The following is a 23336-nucleotide window of genomic DNA, read 5'->3' as shown; positions in this document are numbered from 1 at the left end:
GCACTGAGGGATACCACAACTCGTGAAGACAGAAACCTCCTCATCATAAATCTACTCCACGCTATTATTTCAGGGTGCATGAGGCAAGACAAAGTAGTGCTCTGGCGCGCTTTTCTTAAATTTTACGAACTGACAAGCATTCACCATGAATTAAGGAGGAAAGACGTGTACGGCGAGAAAATTAAAACTGCCTGTCAGGAGGCAGACACAAAATTTAATAACGGAATTCACACTCCACTACCCCTCTACATATTACATGTACCTCATGCGGGTACGATAAAGGGATGTTGATCGATTACTGAGAGTGTGCTGCCTCATCTCTCATCCTCTGTGGCACACTAACGCGTCGTTAAGGCGGTACGACAAATCGAAAACAAGGACTACGTTCCCATCAGCTACTTTTTATGTGCTGCCGTTATTGCTTTTTACAGGTAGTTGCGTAAATGTTTTTTAGGGCTTCCGACTTCGACATCAGGCGTCTAAACTTGCTGTATTAATGGACCGCTGTTTAGTATACTATTTCTTCCACAAAGTGCTGTAAGTCCACAAGCATGGTGACGCACGACGCGATACCTCTGAGCCGCATAGTCGAGAAAAGTGTGAGAGTTGTCCGTTTCTCAAAAATGACCAAGGGCGCGAAATGCTCTATTACTTAACCTACAACTTCTATAAGTAAGGAAGGCTGGGCAAGATGTGACAGAAATTTGCAATTAAATATGAATTTTTTATTTTTTGTGTTTTTCAAAAAAAAAAAAAAAAAACTAGCCATACACTGTTATTCGAAAAGGTGTCCTAATGGAGTGAAAAAGGTAGATTTCCCATTTCTCACCTCACAAAAGGAGAAAAGGTGGTCATCTACCTGTTCGTTTGAGAGGAAGGCGTATGAGAGGTGTACGAACCTCGCAGAGAAACGGTAACGCGTGCATTTTACTCCTTCTTACACATTCTCTCCTCGATCGCTCCGCCGCCGTGCACTTTCATCCGCGCATGTAGGACACATAGTTCTCAATATTTCTAAACGTTTAAACACATTAAATCTCAAATATACATTTCCATGATTATATAAAATAGGTGAACTCTGTCTCTCGTTAGCCGTCAGTCGTCACGAACGCAAGCAATTTATTTGTGAACATGTTTGATTCTGCCACACTCTTGTACCCTTACGCGACCTTTCACGTCGGTCTGGAGCATGGTCTGGGTGTGGCGAACGCAGTTTAGTGTTCGGTCTTTCGAAAAGTTTTCACTGTGGCTGAGACGTTGAAGATCGTATGTGTGAAGCTCAGAGTTATCAAGGAATTGATACTTTTCGGAAGGGTTCTTCGGACTGAATGCATTCGGTAGTAGGTCCACCCACGGCCGTGAGGGATGTTTTTGAACACGGTAAGGCTTAAAAAACCGTTTCATACTCATAACCTTTGTTCGATGGAGTAAATTCAGCGAATTCTTTATCATTTTCAGGTTACATACCTGCTTGACTGGTAATCACGCGTGTCACTGTGTTTGAAACACAGGTGAGGTCATATTGCTTTACAGGTCCTTACATTGTGTTTGTGGTGAGTCGCTTACGACGTACGTCTATTTGTTTTGCAGTTTTATCGTGCAAATTGGCCGCTGGACGTTCGAACGCTGGAAAAGACATGCTTTCAACAAAATTGTGCACAGAGGCGTCATGGTATTGATGTGTCAGAACCTGCAGTGTTTCTGTAGGATCTGTGACTTTTCCGATTTGCATTTGTTTTTGCTGTGTGTGGTGGTCGATACTGGACACTTCAATACTAATGGCCAAGCCGATTTGGATTCGAATTTGGACGTACGTACTATTTCACTCTTGGTACCTGTTTCGTGCCTCTATGGCTAATAAATCTGTGCAACAGTTCACAATCATTCTTGTGGTGCTAAACATACGTGTTGCACTTCTCTCGTTCGGTATTGCGTATTTCACTCCTCATTTGGTATATCATATGGGCTACAGAAATCCATCCAAGGAGTATATCTACTACCGCTCCGAAGGAGTACATATTTTCTCCTTCTAGAAGTGGTAAAAAAAACTCCTCTGGAGGGGTTCGCTATATGGGACAAGCCGTTTACTCCTCTTCAGGAGTTAATGTGTACCTTTTTGGATAACAGTGTGGATACATTCCCAGGGGTCTAGAGCTTCTGACCTGTAAATGCAGAACGGACGCCGCCGGTCTAAAATAAGCACAGAACAAGAAATTCAAAAATGCAGATTGTCTCATCTTGCCCCAACCCTCGGGCAAGACAAGACATTGCGTGGGGCAAGACGAGACACGCTGTGGTAATGAGCTATACAAATCCGTTTTTGCAATCCAAGCAGACAAAGTAAGGCAGACATTAAGTTGACGCGTTTTACCCCGTGCATATCATCGGATGCATTAATTTTGCTGTTAAACACCGGATAACCAAGAGTGCCCATATTTTGCAAATATCTAGATGAATGAATAAAGAAATGGGATGTGGACTTACATCGACAGAAAGCTTCGACACGCTGCTGCGAAGATGACAAGAAAGAGGACTACAGAAAATCGCGCCTTTTTTGTGGCTCTTTACATTCCAGGCAGAAGTAACCGTTTTTTTCTTTATCTCTCTCTTCAACGCAAACACCAATCCGAACAATTCTCACATGCAATAAAGCGCATATGCAGAGCCACCTGTGCGCACCTATGAGTAATGTTCCAACCGCATAGAGCAACGCATCTCTGAGACAGACGGCTTCTAGCAAAAAATGTCGCATCTTGCCCCGTGTCTCATCTTGCTCCACCTTACCCTATATTGGTACGAAGTACTCCTCCAGTCCCCTTTTCTTCCGCTCATTCATTCACCATGCATACTCCCCTACACACTTCGAACATGCTAGGTTCAATATTCCGAATGACTGTATTGACCATCAACACATTTTCCTATTATTTTTTCGACAACATCAACGTCATCAACATTTCACTTGCTCTGTTTCGTATAGAAGAACAACGGTTTTCCGCTCGAGACGTTCGTGTATACCTAAAATTTACTGCTGTCCCTGGACATGTCTAGGTTCCGTAGCTTCTGGGGTAAGGAATTAAACAAATAAGAAATGGAGTAGCAAAGTCGTAGTAGTAGGGGATGGTGGAAATTTAACCAATAAACCACGGCGGCAAACGCTTGCCGAGTCACGGCGTGCACTTAGTGCCACTACTGACTACAAAAATATTTTTGAAGTTTAAAGTTTTAATTATTTAATTTTGCATTGTAAATCCACTTCGCTCAAAGGCTCAGTACGCAAAATATAAATGCTGTATGTGAACGTTGGGCGCTTGCACGGTTTTTCCAAAGGACCCGCAAAGCTTCATCGTTTCGGATTCTCGAAGAGTAGTTGACGTCATGGAGAGCCCTCACGCCTTCCTCTCTAGCAACAAGGTGCTTACTTTTCCGGTCTCCACTCTCCGCTCCACATTGGAAGATTGTAGCATACAATCTGGGGGGTGGGGGGTGATGTAGGGGGAAGGTGCGGTCAGTCTGCTCTGAAGTGGCGGCTCGGTACACCCAGGGGAGGGAGAAGAGGGGAAGGTGAAAGAGGAAGGCTCCAAGAGATGATGGAGGCACAAGAGAGGGAGGGGCGTGCTCTTGCTCAGGGATATGGGTAGTCCAAGAGCACTACCCACCACAGAAAACATGCGGGCATCCGTCAATAGTCTTAATTGAAATGCTCCTTGAGACGGAAAACGTCTTTGGACCAGCAGTGTTCGCAGACGGTGTGAGCGACAGCGTCATCACCATCATCTCCGCAGACCCATCATCATCAACATCGCGGCAGCAACTGGCAGAAAGCAACGAGCGCCACGCGAGCCATGGAGTTTTCTGGCCATCGTAGACGACTAAACACCTTTCATGAGCTCTTAATTCGTCCCTTTAGCACCCTTAAAGGAGTACAGAGGGCCATCCAAAAAAATTTCAGATTAAGACATCTGATGAAAGTGTGTGTGTCATTATACCGAATAGCGTGAAAGGTTTTCATGTGTGCAATTTGTTTCCCAGAAAAAAGCTCACATAAACATAGCTCCGTGCGTTCACCTTTAACTCGCCACTCCAGCTATAACGAGGATGAGGACGTATGATGCCACGTCACCGATGACGGTATAAGGAAAACTCGTTCTGGTTCGCCGGTCAGTGGTGGTCAGCGCCTTGTCCCCTTGCCGCCGTAAACCTGTTTTGGCAGTTCTCCCGGAGAATTGGGGATGGAAGGAGTGGCTGAAGCATTACCGAGCTCGGAGAGAGGCTTTATCAGAACTCCGAACAGCCGAAGAGCAGACGACACCGGAGTAGCAGACAACATTTCTCTAGGCCAGTCAGCGAGCGTTCTCCTTATAGCGTCAGCGCGAGGTTCCAGGCAGATCACAGGCTGGCACTACTCTTCACCACCGTTGCGCACGGTCGCTTTTTGCGGCGTATTTTAAATTCAATTTCTGCGATAATTATGGCTCTGTGGTGTAAATTACTTCGCATGGTGCATCTTACTGGCCTACTTAACAGTTTTATAGAAAGAAAACTGGGTGTTAAAAATGACTGACTGTTAAAATGAAAAATGTGAAAAATCTAACATGGCCAAAAACTGCTGTCATCTTGTGAGGCACTATGTGAAAAGCATTCCCACAAAATATTTTTGTCCAAAGTTGTTTCACCGCGGCGCAATTAATTTGCAAAATCACATACCCACTCTCTCAAATCACCCACTCTAGTGTGACGTTTGTGGTAGAGAGCCCCCTCATTCGTTGGTAGGAAAAACCGTCTGCTACGAACATTGCGAGCTGTTTCTTGTTGACCTCTATTCTCCATATGGTTTATATCACGTTTTCTAAAAAAACAAAGCATATATACACCCTGACAAAATAAGGTTGCAATCATAAGAGTAATATATCCGTGGCTTCTGTGCAATCTCAGAACTCACAGTAGCGGAAAGCAAGCGATGACGTCGGTATTGTGGCGCCACCTGTTAGCCACTGAACCAACTGTGCGGTGAAAACTGTCAGAGAGGCTGTACACTGTCGGGGAGCACTGGGGTATCGCTGTAGAACACACAGTTAATTTCTTGCTGCACCATTCGTTCTTCCCGTGGTGTCAGCGGTCAAAAAAATCGAGGTCGTGTCGCTGACAGCCTTCAGATCCTCCGTTTCGGACATCACGCAGCCGAAGAACGCCTGGCCAGCCTGGCGTCTCCGAAGCGGTAGCAGACGCTTCGGCCTGCGCGGTGTTGCTCACCTCGATCATGTGATCCTAGATCCAAACGCGCGTGGCGGCGCTCATCGCGTGGCTATCCTGAAGGCGAAGGAGGGTGTTTCGCGCACGGGAGATTCGGGGGGGGGCTATTGCAGGCGTCCCAATTTCGCTACGGTTGGACAAACTGTGGGAAAACTGTTTTCGGCCGCCTAACATTCCATACCGATCAAAAACAGAAACGAAGTTGTGTGCCTCTAGACTGCTCCTTTAAACCCTAATAAACCTCTGTCTTGCCTTTCTTAAACTCGCGTTCTCATTCGATCCTTTATTTCAACATCTCGTCTGGCTGAACGGGTATGTCCATAACCGACGACCAGCAGAACCACGTCGTCATCCCGTTTATGCCTGACAAAGAATGGCAGGTTTCGCATACTATGACATACTTCTCAAAAGTAGAAATTAATTTATGATACTAGAGCAGAATATTTACGGGGAGTAAAATGTGGCACACGTGAATTGCAATGGCATACTCGGTAACACCCTAAAGACATGAAATTTAGTCCGCAGAAGCACCTTGGGAAAACCACGGAATGTCTGCGTGTGCGTTGCTGCTGTGAACATCATAAAGCAACGAGCCATTAGAACCATTGTGCATCGTGGTTCAGGTGTAACCTTCTTCGTAGCACAGCACATGGTATTAGCGCGAGGCTCAGATTCTCACGTTTCTACGTAGGACAGAGCACGAACGTACGTGTTCCAGTAACTTCGAGCATTTCTCGAGTGTTACCGAGACTGGGAGGTACCCGGGTTCAAATCCCGGTGCGAGCTCCGATGTCTGGGGTTTTTCCTGGGTTTTCCTCAGACGCTTTCAGACATATGTCGGCACAGTCCCTTAGAAGTCGGCCCAGGACGCACATTCTCCCAGGACGTCAGTCGTGTTGCCCACCTCTGTGAGGCCGACAAGCGCGAGCCCTTTCACCACCATCACCATCACCACCACCACCACCTCGGGTGTTATCTCGTGTGAGGGAACCGAGGCAGCACAGTAGAGAAAGTTGAGGTGTTTGGGAGGGGTGGTGGATGGCTACCACGAGTCTTATCAGTGCGGTACTTTATTTCCAGGACGTGCGCACGACAAAGCAACCTTGTACTGCGAAGAAACCCTTTGTACGTAGGTTATCATGCTTACGTAACATTGTGTGCGGAAACAGTCAAGCTCGGCGTTGTTTCTTCGAACGTTGAAGTTACGTGAGCATGCGAACATAATGCTACCCAACGTGTCAACGCACCCTTCTGAATCACGTTGCAGTTGCTTGTTTCTACTCGCAGTAATCGATTATCCTTCGTTGCAAGTGTCGCACTATTGGTTAGGACTGTTGTTCTGTTATGTATACTGATGACGTCTGCAAATGTACTGTGTAAGGAATTCTATAACGGTAATAACAAGGCCAAAGTGAAATTAGCCAATCAAATAAGGGGTTAACAAGAAACTACTGAAATGAACGTAAGCTCAATTAATGATAACGACCTATAAGTGTGCGGGACTGCCAGGAAGTAATTGTTTAAAGAAGCAAAACATGATACGCATAGATATATACATAGATGATGGTAGGTAGCACGCGTTGCCATCTGTATAGTTCGTAACACGCAGGATCTATTGACGTTACTACAGGTTGATCTTAAAGGTAATAAATGTATATGAGAGCAGTGACGTATCAGTTGGAACACGTTCATACTCTGAAACACATTTTCTTAAATTATAACAACGACATGGTAGCGCAGTAATTACACTATTGTGTTAATTACACTACGTTGCGCACTATTTTTTTAACTTGCTACGCCATCCAAGTTCTCAAAACAATAGGGTCGATGTCATTTTGACGTTTCGTGCAGCCGCCACTTATGTTGCTGCATTTTTCAATAGGCGATTTTTCTCTTTTTTCTTTTGTTAGAGGGCCACTAGACGACATTCACCAGGAACGTCCTTCCACAACATATTATTTGTACATCATCTCCACTGCTGTTCACTAACAGAAATAAGATTACTTGGTAAGCCGCGCCACTTATTCCTTTAAGTGAAGCTCCTCCGCAACTGCGGAGCTGCACCAACGCGACAGCAAACAGGTTCGGCAGGTTGCGGCATTAGCACTACATTTCGGAGTTCTGCCCCGCGGCTGACCTTGGCTGATGCGGCAGACCTCGTGGAAGTTACGGATTGGTTGACGACGCAATACGTCATTCGGGGATGAGTCTACCCCGTTCGCTGTAGCTTTGTGACATTTGCTGACTCATTAGACGAAGGGGAGAGTTGCACTGACTTCGCTCTTTGATGTGCTTTTTAAATAGTGAAAGCGCTTACGTTACACACAGTCTTCAACATATTTGAGCAGAGTGAAACCCCTGTTTTCGCTCTGTAGTTTTTTTTTTTTTTTCTTTTTTGACAAAGAACGACCATCAGTTTAGCGCCCCACTAAATGCGACGAAATGAAACCTGTATCTTTGAAGATCGGCGAAAGGTTCCGTGCCAATCTGTCGGATGGGTCCACGGCGTCGATCCATGAAGAACCCAGGAAAGTGCATGCCAATAATTGTCTTCCTTTTCTATTCACGTCTTCTGGAGTAACGTGACCCTCTATGTTTATTTCTTATTTTTCAGTTCATCAGACAATCAATTGTGTCCCTAAATTCACGCAGTGCTGCTAACGGAACATAAAATGCGGCAAGGAAAACTGGTGCGAATACGTGAAGTTGTGTCATGACACTGCCGTGGTTGTAGTTACAGAGGCGATGTTAAGCTCAGAAATATTGGCTGATATGTTTTATTCCTCGTATAAAGTGTGCGGACTGAATATAAACAGTCAAGAGGTGGGAAAATTGTTATTGTTGTTAGACCAGTATTACCACCGATGTTTTAGATTACATGGAGAATCAGTGAATCCCATTTGAGAGCATAGTTTAATAGCGGAAGAAGTGTACTAACTGCCATTGACATTCTTTTACATAACTGTTATTATTCGATACAGGCACCAGAGGCAATTGAGACTGCTTGTGATTTTTGTTTGGGTGGAATCAGGTCCCCCAAGGTCGCCATTTTCCCATGTATTTGTTCCTATCCCGATGCGTGCAATGCCGGAGGCCGCCCTTAGATACCCCATTGTTACCAGACGTTGGCTTGCGTTTGATTGTAGCGCGCTAAAGATCCAGTTGAAGCACAATCCAAGCCAGGCCAAGTCACCGAAGGAGAACGGGACGACTGCGCCTGCGCCGCCTGGTACGACAGGTACGCTATGTGATGCACGCAGCCGTGCACTAGATCCTTCTGATTGCTCAACACGTTTAAAAACGGGACCAAAAAGTGAAACACGACACAGAAAGTTGTTATACGCGTTTTATTTGGACATATAAAGACTAGATTCATTCGCAGAAACAACAAAAACATTTTGCCGCTAAACTTAGCGTGCTGAAGTGATCCGGAACGGCAACAGTGGGGTATCTAGTGGCGGCCTTCTTCGTTGCACGCTTTTCCGAGGTGAGTTTGGGGGACCTGGGTGGAATTAAATGGGCAAAAGCCAATACCAGAACGCATTACAGGATACTTAGGTTGATATTCACATGTTGTGGTTCCTCACAATCTGAACGAAGCAGTACAGAAACTAACTACAAAGTAGCCATCATGTATGTACGTATGTATGCACAAATCTTGTGCATATGTAGGCTGAAAGTCTTGATGTGGAGAAGGTGAGGTTTGCGAACATACTGTTTGAGGGGAAAACGACATGGCGTTGTGTCAAACGCCAGGTTGGACACAATTCCACAAGATGGTGTTGTTTATCAGTTCTTTGCAGTTCAGATTATATGTGCCTTTTGGCGCTTTAAACGGATAAAACGTTTGTGTACTCAGTGGTTCAGTTGATGCAAATAAGAAATGCGCTCGCAAACTACTGTACCTTTCTGTCTATACATGCGATAGCCAGTGCCGAATGCACGGTTGTGTCGTGCAAGAGCGGATATGCATGAGCTATCAGAGAGTATTAGTGAGTGACCACCGTAATGTCTGGACTGTTGCTCTAGATCTGCATGCCTCTGGCCCAGTGCCTTGTCCTCACTACTAAGGATGAGGTGTGAAAAGGGAGTCACAAATATTACTTTAAAGGGAGCACTTCTGATCTTTGTAGAAGGCAAAGCGATATCGAACAGCAAGAGATACAATGTGCCATAGCAGGCTGAATTGTGATACCGGTTTACCATTTTAGTTACTTCAATATTTCTGTTTCTGTTTACCGTTTCGATACTAGCATTCCAATTCCGTTTCACGTGATCTTGCAGCACGGTATACATGCAGTCGATCGTCGTCCTTTTACTAGTTGGCAAGGTACTGGGCCCCTGGCCCAGTCCCGCTGATATGCATCGAGGTCATCGTCACTTTTGGAAGTTTCCGTCATCGAGCGGCTTCTCCATCGTGCTTTGATCACCTGAACTGCAACTTCTGGATAGAAGAAAAAATGGGGAGGTGAGTCACAACTAAGGCGGACTGGATACCCCAGTACACCTACGTAGAGCAAAAAAGAAAAAAAAAAGGAAAAGGCGAACGGCGGTAAGAGGAAGAGCTCCGACGGTGAAAGAAAACGAAAAAGCCCCAGTCAGAGCAGAGAGTCAAACACTGTGTCAGTCACAACATAGTATGGCGGGCCATAAACATAGTGTCACGCTTGTCAGTCCCAATCGCAAGGCACAACGTCATCATCATCATCTTTCGTTCCCTATACTTTGCACTAGCGTGCTTGAATAGTAGCTCCCTCTGCGCAGAGGCAGGTAGTATTGAGGCACCCTACTTGGCCCTGGGGCAGCGCACAGCCTGCCGGCCGGCACGTCGCAGATTTACGGGACACCTACTTTTAGAGTTGGCTTAACCTGCGTACTCACCGCCCTCCATTGAAGCTATGCATTCCGTCTGCTTTCCCTAGAATATCCATTCGCACTCAGGGTTAGAAACAAGTGTCCACGTGACGACGGAAGGTTCCTCGATTGTCCACGAGCGGAATGGTAGGTCAATACCGTCACGGATTTTTTTTTTTTTTCCTGCGAGATTTATTTTCGCCGTGTTGGCTTCATGGCAGAATACATTGGCATGTCTTTGTCCTCTAATTACGTCAAGACCAGCGCTTCCACAAAACGTGTTCACATCGGACATGTCGGATGGACCTGTCTTCTGCACTCTGCAACTTTGTGCTCAGTTGCAGGAGGCCCTAATTTTATTCCTGCGACAAAAAAAGTACACGATATACCTGCGATGACTTCCGGAGTATTTCTAACCAAAATCATATATCAAATCAAATCAAATCAAATCATATCATGTTACGTTGCTACGTTGAGTGCTTGTGGTACAGTTGACAAGTTCAGGAATCGGGTTCGATCGGTGGTGTGGTACTTTGGTTTATATATATATATACACTTATATACACATACAGGGTGTCCACGCTAAGTGTGAGCAGATTTTTAAAAAATATATATAACACTTTTTCCAAGAAGAAATCAATTGCAATATAGCATATGCTAAAGGGCACTCTCAAGCAGGGCATTAGCAAAGTCCAAAGGCAATGTCTTAATTAACTTTCATTAATTAACTTTTTAATTATAAAAGCTACAAAGTTGTTCCAATGAGAACATCTGTTCCTCTCGGTCACCTGATATCGTAGCCGTTTTCAGAACAAAAATCCGTTCGATAGATCGCCCGCAAAAAATTCGTGAAGGAACGCCATTTTTTTCTTTATTTTGTTCATTGCGCTTCTTAGAAGACGCGTCTTTCTTTCACCCCCAATGTGAGAGGGGGAAAGAGCACACTATCGCCTCTCGCGTCCTGAAAAAAGATTAAAAGGAAACAGAAAATGCAACTCAAGATAAGGCCTGTTCCGATAGAGTCAACCAAAACATTTGTTTTTTGTTTTGTTTCCGCAAGTTAAAGCTCATCTTCGACGCATGAGGCGGCACTGTGCTCCTTCCCCCTCTCCCGTTGGGGATGAAGGAAATACGCGTCTTCTAGGAAGCACAATGAACAAAATAAAGAAAAAAATGGCGTTCCTTCACGATTTTTTTGCGGCCGATCTATCGAACGGATTTTTGTTCTGAAAACGGCTACGATATCAGGTGACCGAAAGGAACAGATGTTCTCATTGGGACAACTCTGTAGCTATTATAATTAAAAAGTTAATTAATGAAAGTTAATTAAGACATTGCCTTTGGACTTTGCTAATGCCCAGCTAGGGAGTGCCCTTCAGCATATGCTATATTGCAATTGATTTCATCTTGGAAAAAGTGTTATATATATTTTTAAAAAAATCTGTTCACACTTAGCGTGGACACCCTGTATATATATGTGTATATATATATATAGATAGGAGAGAAAAGACACCAGAGACTGAAGTAGGGAGTGGGGGAAAGTTATTTATTAAACTGGCATTTAAACTAAGGGTCTGGGGAAGTCTACGTTTCGGCGGAAGCTCCGCCTTCTTCGGGCCTTCTTTCGGCGGAGCTTCCGCCGAAACGTAGACTTCGCCAGACCCTTAGTTTAAATGCCAGTTTAATAAATAACTTTCCCCCACTCCCTACTTCAGTCTCTGGTGTCTTTTCTCCCCTATCTATATACAACACCCTGGTCGTTCGAACCTCCATTTTGTAGTGTATATATATATATATATATATATATAGTGAAGAAAAATAGCAAGGCTCTTTGGCTGCACGTTGAACATATGTTTATAAGTCCCAAACGTCGCCACACCAGCATTGGACAGCTGTTTCGGCCTTATTGGGCCTTCATCAGCAATGCGTAGGTGGGCGACGTTTGAGCGAGTGGCGTCGGAAGGTCACGTGGAACGTGATGTCCTCCCGTCAGGGTGAGTGACTCACCTCTGAAAGCCCAGTGCGATGCCAGTAAAGTATTAAGTGAAGAAAAATAGCAAGGCTCTTTGGCTGCACGTTGAACATATGTTTATAAGTCCCAAACGTCGCCACACCAGCATTGGACAGCTGTTTCGGCCTTATTGGGCCTTCATCAGCAATGCGTAGGTGGGCGACGTTTGAGCGAGTGGCGTCGGAAGGTCACGTGGAACGTGATGTCCTCCCGGCAGGGTGAGTGACTCAGCTGAAACAGCTGTCCAATGCTGGTGTGGCGACGTTTGGGACTTATAAACATATGTTCAACGTGCAGCCAAAGAGCCTTGCTATTTTTCTTCACTTAATACTTTACTGGCTTCGCACTGGGCTTTCAGAGGTGAGTCACTCACCCTGACGGGAGGACATCACGTTCCACGTGACCTACCGACGCCACTCGCTCAAACGTCGCCCACCTACGCATTGCTGATGAAGGCCCAATAAGGCCGAAACAGCTGTCCAATGCTGGTGTGGCGACGTTTGGGACTTATAAACATATGTTCAACGTGCAGCCAAAGAGCCTTGCTATTTTTCTTCACTTAATACTTTACTGGCTTCGCACTGGGCTTTCAGAGGTGAGTCACTCACCCTGACGGGAGGACATCACGTTCCACGTGACCTTCCGACGCCACTCGCTCAAACGTCGCCCACCTACGCATTGCTGATGAAGGCCCAATAAGGCCGAAACAGCTGTCCAATGCTGGTGTGGCGACGTTTGGGACTTATAAACACATATATATATATATATATATATATATATATACATTCTTGAAGGTCTTGAAAATTCAGACGGCGTCGTCTTGCACTTGCGACACTTGACTGGCTTTGCACTGGGCTTTCAGAGGTGTCTTAGGACACCCTGACGGGAGGCATCACGTGCCACGTGACCTTCTGACGCCATGAGCTCAAACGTTGCCTGCCTGCGTACTGCTGATGAGGCCCAAATATGCCGAAACAGCTGTCCAGTACTGGCATGGCGACGTTTGACTTACAAACATATGCTATACGTGCAGCCAAAGAGCTCCTGCTATTTTTTCCCCCCTTATACACTTGACTGGCTTTGCACTGGGCTTTCAGAGGTGTCTTAGGACACCCTGACGGGAGGCATCACGTGCCACGTGACCTTCTGACGCCATCCGCTCAAACGCTGCCTGCCTGCGTACTGCTGATGAGGCCCAAGAAGGCCGAAACAGCTGTCCAGTACTGGCATGGTAACGTTTGACTTACAAACATATGCAGTGGCGTATCTAGGGTGTGGCAGGTGTGGACAGGTGCCATGGGCGCCAGGTGAACAGGGGCGCCATTATGTTGTCGGGTGTGAATGTGCCAGGTCGGGCACTCAACCTGGCACATTCATAAATTATCTAAAGCAACCGCCATTACGGAGGTTGTAGTGTGAAACCTAGTGCGGGCCACACGAAAACGCATCCCCAAGGACATCATGTGAACCACGTTGCCATGGGCGCAGGTAGCTCTAGATACGCCACTGAACATATGCTATACGTGCAGCCAAAGAGCTCCTGCTAATTTTTTTCCTTATTAGAAAAAACGAGAGAACTATGAAACTATACTATGAACTATAAAAAAATATAATATGAAACTTTGAAAAGAACGGTCAACGACCGTTGTTTTCAAAGTTTCATAGTATATTGTCCCTTAACTTCTCACATGTAGATAAATAACTTCCCCCTTTTTCTTACTTCCTGTACCTTCGTTGTCTGCCTCTCGTTTTTTCTATTACCTATTTCATTACGCGGCCGCCCGAACCCATTCCTTTCAGCATATATATATATATATATGAGCGAAAGGAAAGGGGACACAGCGGCGGATTTGAGGTGTTAATAGAATACAAACAAAGGTTTATTTTACATAACTAAAACATTATTTAGGAAACGGTGAAGTGTCGACGTTTCGGAGGGAAGCTCCTCGTTCTTCGGGACAGAAGAGGCAACAAGACTGTCCAAGGCCTTTATGGATTCAGCTTGTTACTGACGTAATCTTGTGTATTCGCGCCACCTGGCGTTCGTCGATGAGTCACGTTCTGGAAAGTTCGTTTGTCGCTGTCCGGTGTGATGTCACTGCTCTGACGTTCCGGGATCTTCTTCTTCTTCTTTGTCTTTCTCGCAGTGGCGCATAGCACGGGGCAATTGGCCACGGATCGTCCGGGATCTTCTGAAGTCAGAGCTGGGGGTCATCGTCTTTCTTCCAAAGGCGTCGTCCGTGGTGAAATCATTATCTGGGAGTCCGGGGTTTAGGTCATCGTGTCCGAAAGCCTTACGTGGCCTCTTCCGGAAGTCGTCGTTTGGGCGTTGTTGTTCTCGTGGCCCTGTTGCTTCGTCAATAGTCCATGTAAAGCGAAGTCATCTATCGGGTTTTTCCGTAGCATTGTCCGTAGTGCGGGGATGTCCTCCAGCCATATCTGAAAGACAAGAAGAACAGGACGAGACGGAGGATAGCTAATTGTTTAAGTTTCTCACTGTTGACAGTACACCTACAGCATTGATTGCGGATTTAAATCCGCAATCAATACTGTCAACTGTCAATTCACGGGAGCATTCACGTAAGATAAAGAAAAAGACGTGATGTATAACTGTGGGAACGTGCACGAGACTTTCCAGATATCGGGAGATTGCCGGATGAAATTGGCAGGTTGGCGCCTTTGATAGCCTTCTGGACGACAAATTGACTAAATGCGAGTTCTAAGAGTGCAGCAAGGACAGCAGCTACGGTCCGCAGACGATACACAGACTACGTAATTTTATGATGATACCGTCAGTATGAAATTGGTATCAAGGGTTACGAGCTAAAATAGAGGAAACTGACAAATTGGCGCCAGTGAGTGCCACTTGGGTGACGATTTGGCAAAATGTCTGAAGTATATAGATTGGGCTGGTTGGTGTAAATCCACAACCGACCAAAGAACAAACACGAAACAACAACAGAGCGACTTGTGTGTGATCTTGTCTCCAGTTTGTTCTTTGGTCGCTTGAAAATGAATGATTTGACCAAACGCCACTTCGCAAGCTCTAACAAGGGAACCAGGTATGGGCCGCGGACTCATAGCTATTAAGCATGAATATACAGACTACGTAATTAAGTGATGACATCTTCGACATCACGTTTATATCCAGAGTTATTACTAAAAGAAATGGAAGATATGGACAATTTGGCGCCAGCGAGTGCTGTGGCGATGCGAGTGGCAATGATTTGATCAAACGCGGCTTCTTTGGACCAGAGATTTTGGAGCAGAACTAAATACCAGATTTGGAAATAATGTTTAACAAGTGCTACGCGCCCTCGAGTACATTATTTATTTCTCGCTTAAGATGAAGCAATGCTTAGATCAGGGCAATCAGGGTTCTCACACACGCGGGCCGCATGTGCACGGCTTGCAGTCAGCTATTCTGTGCTCCGAGGGCTCTTGACCACTCAATAGAATAAAGCTGCCTTTAAAAGCCTAAAGCTTTTAAAACGGGCGTCACACCCTGTATCATGGAGCGAAAGAGAGAAAGTTATCAGTGGCCTGTGCAATGCTATTCTGCTGGAGTTATAACGCAGGCGATCGCCAAATTCGGAAAAGATCGCAGCAGAGCCCTTTAGAACGGGCGAAACCTCTTTAATCATGGTTCCAAACAGATATTATCAACGGCTTATGATGCTCTTCTACAGGAATCGCAACAGAAGCGATCATAAAATTCGGAAAAGGCAGCAGCAGAGTCTTTTAAAACGTATGAAACCCCTTGTATCATGGTACCAAACGCATCATATTCATGACGGCTTATGCTATGCCTTTCTACCTGAATTGCGCAAGAGGGGACCGCAAAATTTGGATACGGTGGCAGCAAGGCCTTTTAAAACGGGCGATACTGCCTGTATCATGGAGCGAAAGAAAGAAAGTTACCAATGGCTTGTGCAATGCTATTCTGCTGGCACAGGCGATCGCCAAATTCGGAAAACGTGGCAGCAGAGCCCTCTTAAACGAGCAAAACCCCTTGTGTCGTGCTGCCAAAGACATATTATCAACAACTTATACAATGTCATTCTACCGAGGTCATAACACAGGCGACCGCAAATGTCGGAAAAGGATGCAGCATAGCCCTTCAGAACTGGCGAGACCCCATGGATCAAGCTGCCGATGACATGTCATCAATGGTTTGTGCTATGCCCTTCTACTGGGATTGTAACACAGACTACCGCAAAATACGAAAAATGCGGCAGCAGAGCCCTTTAAAACGGTCGATACCCCATGTATCATAGTTCCAAAGTCACTGCAATTATAACGAATGTGGCCGCAAACTCCATAAAAGGCTACAGCATAGCCCTTTAAAACAGACAAAAACCCCTTGTATCATCGTGGCAGACATTTTACACACATATAAAGACGCGACGGCATATGTTATGCCCCTCTCCTGTGATTGCATCGGAAACCACCGCAAAATTTGGAAAAGGCGGCAGCAGGGCCCTTTACAATGACTCACATGATATGTATCATGGTGCCAAAAACATACTATGAACGGCTTGTACTGGGATTGTAATAGAGGCTACCGGAACGTTCGGCAGCAGATCGAGCCCTTTAAAACGTGCGAAGCCCCTTTAATCCTGGTGCCAGGGCATACATGGAGAGGTCGCGTTTGAAGAAACTGCTTCCAAAACGACACTCGCTAAGGAAAAAGCGTCCTAAGCTGATTTTGTAGTATGTATATGTGAAAGTAAGGTCACGGGGTTTGAACCCCGTATCTTGTTCCCCTGTTGCACGCTGAGAGGGCGCGTTTCACAAAATCGCTTCCAAAATGGCACTCGAAATGGCCAAATGGCCTATTTCATCAACTTCGGGGCTTAATATATTTTGATATAACAATAATATTAAAGATGTCCAAAGCTGATTTTCTAATGTGCATATCTGAAAGTAAGATCACGGGGTTTGAACCCCTTACCTTGTTCCCCTGTTGCACCCTGAGAGGTCGCGTTTGACAAAATCGCTTCCAAAACGGCATCGAAATGGGCAAGTGGCCAATTTCATCACCTTCGGGGTTTAATATCATTGGGTATAACAATAAAGATGTCCTAAGCTGATTTTGTAGTATGTATATGTCAAAGTAAGATCACGGGGTTTGAACCCCGTATCTTGTTCCCCTGTTGCACCCTGAGAGGTCGGGTTTGACAAAATGGCTTCCAAACCGGCACTCGAAATGGCCAAACGGCCAATTTCGTGAACTTCGGGGCTTAATATCATTTGATATCAAAATAATATTAAAGATGTCCTAAGCTAGTTTTGTAATATGTATATGTGAAAGTAAGATCACGGTGCTTAAACCCCGTACGTTGTTCCCATGTTGCACCCTGAGAGGTCGCGTTTGACAAAATCGTTTCCAAAGCGGCACTCGAAATGGCCAAGTGGCCAATTTCGTCAACTTCGAGGCTTAATATCATTTGATATAAAAATAGTATTAAAGATGCCCTAAGCTGATTTTGTAATATGTATATGTGAAAGTAAGATCACGGGGTTAGCACCCCGTATCTTCCCCTGTTGCTCCCTGAGAGGTCGCGTTTGACAAAATCGCTTCCAAAACGGCCAAATGGCGAATTTCATCAAGTTCGGGGCTTAATATTGAATTGAATTGAAACTTTATTTTACATTGTAGCAAATACAATGTGGGAGGCCCAGTGCAAAAAGCTGCAAGAAGCAGCTTGACAAGGCTCTGGGTTCCCACTCTGACCGTGACAGCTGTCAACGATAAACACACACAAGGCAATGTTCACTGTGTCACATATCAAATCATTCTATCAATATTAATGACCAACGCAAGTGGAACATAATCAGACACACTTAGACAAGTAACATTTGACGAATCTGTTTGTTGGAAGTTTTTGCATAGATTTGGAATTTATTTAAAATTACAGGCGCTTGAAAAGATAGTTTTCGATTACCATAGTTCGTTCTTGAGAACGGAATTTTCCAGGTGTCTTTGTGACATGTGTTAGCACTGGAGGAGGGGGCTGTGAGCTTTAATAAGTTAAGAAAAGTGTTATTATGAGTTTCACAGCATTTTTATATATTGTAAGTAGTCGATAATGGTATAACTTCGGAGCAGGTATGATATCAAACTTGGTGAAGAGACAGTCTTCAGGGTCTAGAGACGATAATTGAGCTATACTCCTCAGGCTCTTTTTCTGTAACCTTAATATAGAGTGTAAATTACCATGTGTCGTTGTCCCCCAAATTAGAGTGCAGTAATTTAAGTACGAATGAATTAAAGCATTATAGACCATTAACTTTATTCTAGTAGGTAATATGTAGCGAATTCGGCAGAGGACTCCTACAGATTTAGATATTTTACGTTTTATGTGCTCAACGTGATCGTCCCAGGTGATGTTGCTCTGAAAATAAACACCGAGTAACTTTTGACTATTAACAAATTCAATTTTATCACCACCAATTTTTAGCGACATAGTTAAGGAGACCTGCTTATTTTTTGGCCTAAATAGAATTGCCTTGGTTTTACCTGCGTTAATCTTAAGTGAATTGTTTGTCGTCCACTGGTAAAGATTATGCAGATCCTCGTTTGCCATAGTTATAAGGGAGTTAGCATTTTGGCCAGAGAACAACAGAGTGGTGTCATCTGCATAAATAACCAGTTTAGCATATTTACAAGTATGAACTATGTCATTTAAATACATGTTAAATAACAGTGGCCCAAGGATACTACCCTGGGGGACGCCAGTTTTGATATCCGTAGGGTCGGAAATAAATTGCCCTATAGCTACATTTTGTTTCCTGCATTGGAGATATGATATAATGAGCTGCAATGGAGTTCCACGTATACCATAATTCTGAAGTTTACAAGAAAGTGTGTCATGGTTCAGCATGTCAAAAGCCTTACTTAGATCAAGAAAGATACCTAATGTTATATTCTTACACTCAAAATCCAACAGGATTTGCTCCTTAATAGTTGATAGCGCAGTTTCTGTAGATCGCATTTTACGAAAACCGTGTTGGGAATTAGATATTATGTTGTGTTTATCAAAAAACGATATTAGCCTACTTAATACGATGCTTTCCAGACCTTTTGATAATACGGGAAGCACTGATATCGGCCGATAATTAGATAAGATATTTCTGTCACCTCCTTTAAAAACTGCGACCACCTTCGCATTCTTCAGCCGTGTAGGAAACGTGCCCCACGACAAGGCTAAGTTGTATATATAAACCAAGTGGGGGTGATTAAGTCTAGCACATACTTTATAGGTAGGATTTGAAGCCCATCAATATCAGAGCTTTTAGAATTTTTCATATTGGCAAATACGGACATCACTTCAGGTTCAGATGTTGGAAAAAAAATAGACTGAATTTGATGTTATGAATTGACACGATTCAGGGGGCTGTGAGTGCACAGCACTAGGCCCTATATTACTGAAATGTTGATTAAAGACGTCTGCCGATGTTTTACCAGTGAGTGTTTCACCATTAATTGTAAGCTCATCAGTTGAGTGATCTCCCACAGAGCGATTCATAAGACGATTAAGATTACGCCATACCGTTCGGATATCACATGTAGAGTCGAACAGCGAATTATAATATCGTTCTTTAGTTTGGCGTATCAGCTTGTTCGTAAAATTCCTACATGCTTTAAACTGATCATAATCCTGCTGCCTTCGAGATTTAAGGAACGTGTGAAATAATTTGTTACGTTTAGAGATCATACTGATTATTTCAGTTGTCATCCATGATTTACGAGCTCTTCGGCAGCGTTTTTTTGTTATTACTGGAAAACTCATTTCATATGCTTCCTTTACAAGGCTGAGAAAGCTATCATAAACTACATTTACATCAAGAGAAGAATATAAGAAATCCCAGTTGATTTCTTCGATGGATCTCCTGAAGTTGCTTAGACCATCTTGAGTAATTGGTTGTGAAGAATATACATTTTGATTTGCATTTCTACTAACAGGTACACAAAGATCCACAAACATAAATATCGGTAGGTGATCTGCTATGTCACAGGCCATAACACCAGCTGAGATGTTCATTTGATCGTTATTCGTGACAAATAGATCAATAAGCGTTGACGACGAAACGTTAATGCGAGTTGGATGGGATATAACGTTAACGCACAAATTAGATTCCAACAATCTACTAAGGTTTTGTTGTGGAGTATTACTGCTCATTAAATGTACGTTAAAATCTCCCCCGAGATATAGGTGATAACCATTTTCATAGATAAACGATAAGTATTTCTCCAAATAGTCCAAAAATTTCGGAATATTTCCATGCGGTGGTCGATATAATGTCGAAAAGAAATGTTTTCCGGAATGAACTGTGATAAGTTCTGTGTCATCGGTAGACATAGTAAACTCGCTAATATATAGACAGTTTAGGTTTTTCTGCGTCAAAATTGCTACTCCACCTCCACGTCTACACTTCCGATTCAAATAAAATGCATCAAAAGTATCTAGGCGAAATTCATCTTCTTGTTCACACCATGTTTCAGATAACATAATGCAGTCAAATGAGAAACCAACATCGTTGAACAAAATATTGAGTCTCTCATGCTTGTTTCTTAAGGACTGTGTATTCACATGAAAAAATTTTACACTATTCCCAGCAGGCAACCGTTCCCGAAGATTATCAATGGGTACAATCGATTCAGAATGCATTTAAGAACAGACAATGAAAAAGAAGGGTGACGTCTTGTCACTCATGCAATTCGCAACAAATCATCATCACACGCAATTTCTATAGCAGGACTGGACTCGTCTTTCCGCACAAACACTCTCCCTCGACTTATCCAACTGTACCTCCATCCTTGTTGTTTCCGTCTAGATACCGCCTTACCCATGAGTAGCCTCAACGCAGGGCAAAGGTGCTCGTTTATATAAACAGGACTATTAACCGGCATGTTTAAATCCGTGCAAGTAATGCGTTGCCTTTTTGCTTTGGCTAATACTGCGTCACGCTTTGCCCTTCGCTGAAACTGTACAACAATGTTCGCAGGCTGAGCGTCTGAATATTTTTGTCCAAGTCTGTGGCAAGCAGCAATATCATCAACCTCTATCTGTTCACCAATCAGTTCACCAATACGTCTAATTATATTTGGGATGTTTTCATCTGATGTAAACGCAGGGCCCTTTATTTCAATATTTGCATTACGTGAGTACTGCTGAAGCTGTACGATCTGGCGATCCTGCTCTCTTAACCGCTTGCAAAGTGTGTCCACTTCCCAACGCAACTCTTTGTTTTCAATACTTATTTCCTTGAAGTTTTCAGCCATTGCACTCGACTGTACCTTCATTTCTTCAACTGTCTGATGCATAAACTCAATGCTGGATTTTAATTCTCGTAATTCTTTTCGCACCTCACGCTCAATTGTGTCCTTGATTTCCTTACATTCTTTCTTAACTTCCTTTCGTAATTCTTCACATATCTTATTGATATCTTTGGTGGACAAAGATACGTGTGACCCTGACTTTTCCACTGGGGAAGACATTGAACAGAAGTACACGTTTTAAGCAAGAGGCAGTGGCAGTGACAATGTAAGTAGTTTGTACTAATATCAGAACATAATACCCCAAGCAGCACAATGTACTGAAAGTCGAGTGCAATAGGGGTGGACGGGTAGGTGGAAGGCCTTGAACAGGCTCGTGCAACTAAAGAACATTGATAAGACACATACCGTCCACCCCTATTGCACTCGACTTTCAGTACACTGTGCTGCTTGGGACACACCTGTAACGATAGAAAATCGTCGATTACATGAAATGAAGGCAAAGTGCTTCCTTGTCAACTGCCACTGCCAGAGTAGTCCAGGGCGATGATGATCCAGGCTTTAGTAGAAAGGTCGAGTGACGAAGACACCCAAGCAGCACGATGTACCGAAAGTCGAGTGCAATAGGGGTGGACGGTATGTGTCTTATCAATGTTCTTTAGTTTCACCAGTTCGTTCAAGGTCTTCCACCTACCCGTCCACCCCTAATGCACTCGACTTTCAGTACATTGTGCTGCTTGGGCAGTCATGTGCTTATACGACGATCCAATGTTGGGGCATGTTTGTATAGGGAAACGTGTCTTGGTACACTAACAGTAGTTGATAAGGCAGGACGGGACCGGAAGCTGTAACGATAGAAAATCGTCGATTACATGGAATGAAGGCAAAGTGCTTCCTTCTCAACTGCCACTGCCAGAGTAGTCATATCATTATATATCATATTATATATCATTATCATATATATATCATTATATATCATATATCATATCATTATATCATTTGATATAACGATGATAATAAAGATATCCTAAGCTGATTATGTAATATGTATATGTGAAAGTAAGATCACGGGGTTTGAACCCCGTACCTTGTTCTCCTGTTGCACCCTGAAAGGTCGCGTTTGACAAAATCACTTGCAAAACGGCACTCGAAATGGACAGTTTTATCAATTTGTATAGTTTAATATAAAAGCGATAGAAAATACAAAACGGTATCATTTGTATATTACTCACTCAAAATAAGGTTGTCTGTTCTGTCAGCCACTTCGAGTTCTGGAAAAATGACCATACTCGTTTCGAACTCCTTCAGAACGGCCGTACAGTCTCAGCGCGTGTGTATTACGATAATACTGGGACTTAGTCCGTCGAGCGCCTAGGAGGGGAACCCTGTCTGAGTCGCAACTTTGAAGGCCCTGGGTGCATCAGGATTAAAACTGAGACATCGTGCCGTGGTTGGTATGTGGCCTGGAGGCCACATACCAACCACTGCACAGTATTGAACGAAAATAGGCGATGACATTTCCAGAATTTGACTGCCTTTGTCGAAAAATCGTAGTCTAAACATGGGCGATGTGCAAAAATCGACGGAATCCCCATAGGCGCAATGCATTAAAATTCGTTTGGCCAGGGTGCACTAGGTTTATATTCTGCTTGCGCCTTTCCTGTCTCCAGGGGTTCTTTACATGGTGTTCTTCTCTATTAAATCATCTTAAAATTTTTATTCTGTTCTGCTGTTAATTCGCATAAACGCTGTCTCCCTTTGAATTCACATCCTGTAAGGCCGCTTCCCGCATAACGGCTGAGTATAGTGACGGAGTGCGCCGGCGGGAGGGTGACCGCGAATTTTGGGATTAAGAAAGAGCATGTTTGCAACATTTGATGGTAAAGCATTCCATTATCGAATGGGGCACTGTAGAGGTGAATAGGAGAAATATTCTGT

The 23336-nt window shown here is 44.0% G+C and overlaps 1 protein-coding gene across 1 annotated transcript in view; it reads left to right on the top strand.

Moving 5' to 3' along the window:
• The window catches only part of LOC135385619 (kin of IRRE-like protein 1), a 569797-nt gene that overhangs the window by 69790 nt on the left and 476671 nt on the right, over window positions 1–23336 (top strand). Inside the window, exon 2 of the mRNA XM_064615057.1 lies at window positions 9535–9718. The gene's annotated coding sequence lies outside the window, so the exon portion shown is untranslated. The remainder of the gene's footprint in view (window positions 1–9534; window positions 9719–23336) is intronic.

Source organism: Ornithodoros turicata, chromosome 2 (genome assembly GCF_037126465.1).
Source record: "Ornithodoros turicata isolate Travis chromosome 2, ASM3712646v1, whole genome shotgun sequence".
NCBI classification, from domain to species: Eukaryota; Metazoa; Arthropoda; class Arachnida; order Ixodida; family Argasidae; genus Ornithodoros; species Ornithodoros turicata.
Note: the sequence above shows the minus strand (reverse complement) of the source record. Positions and strands in the feature narration are given on the sequence as shown.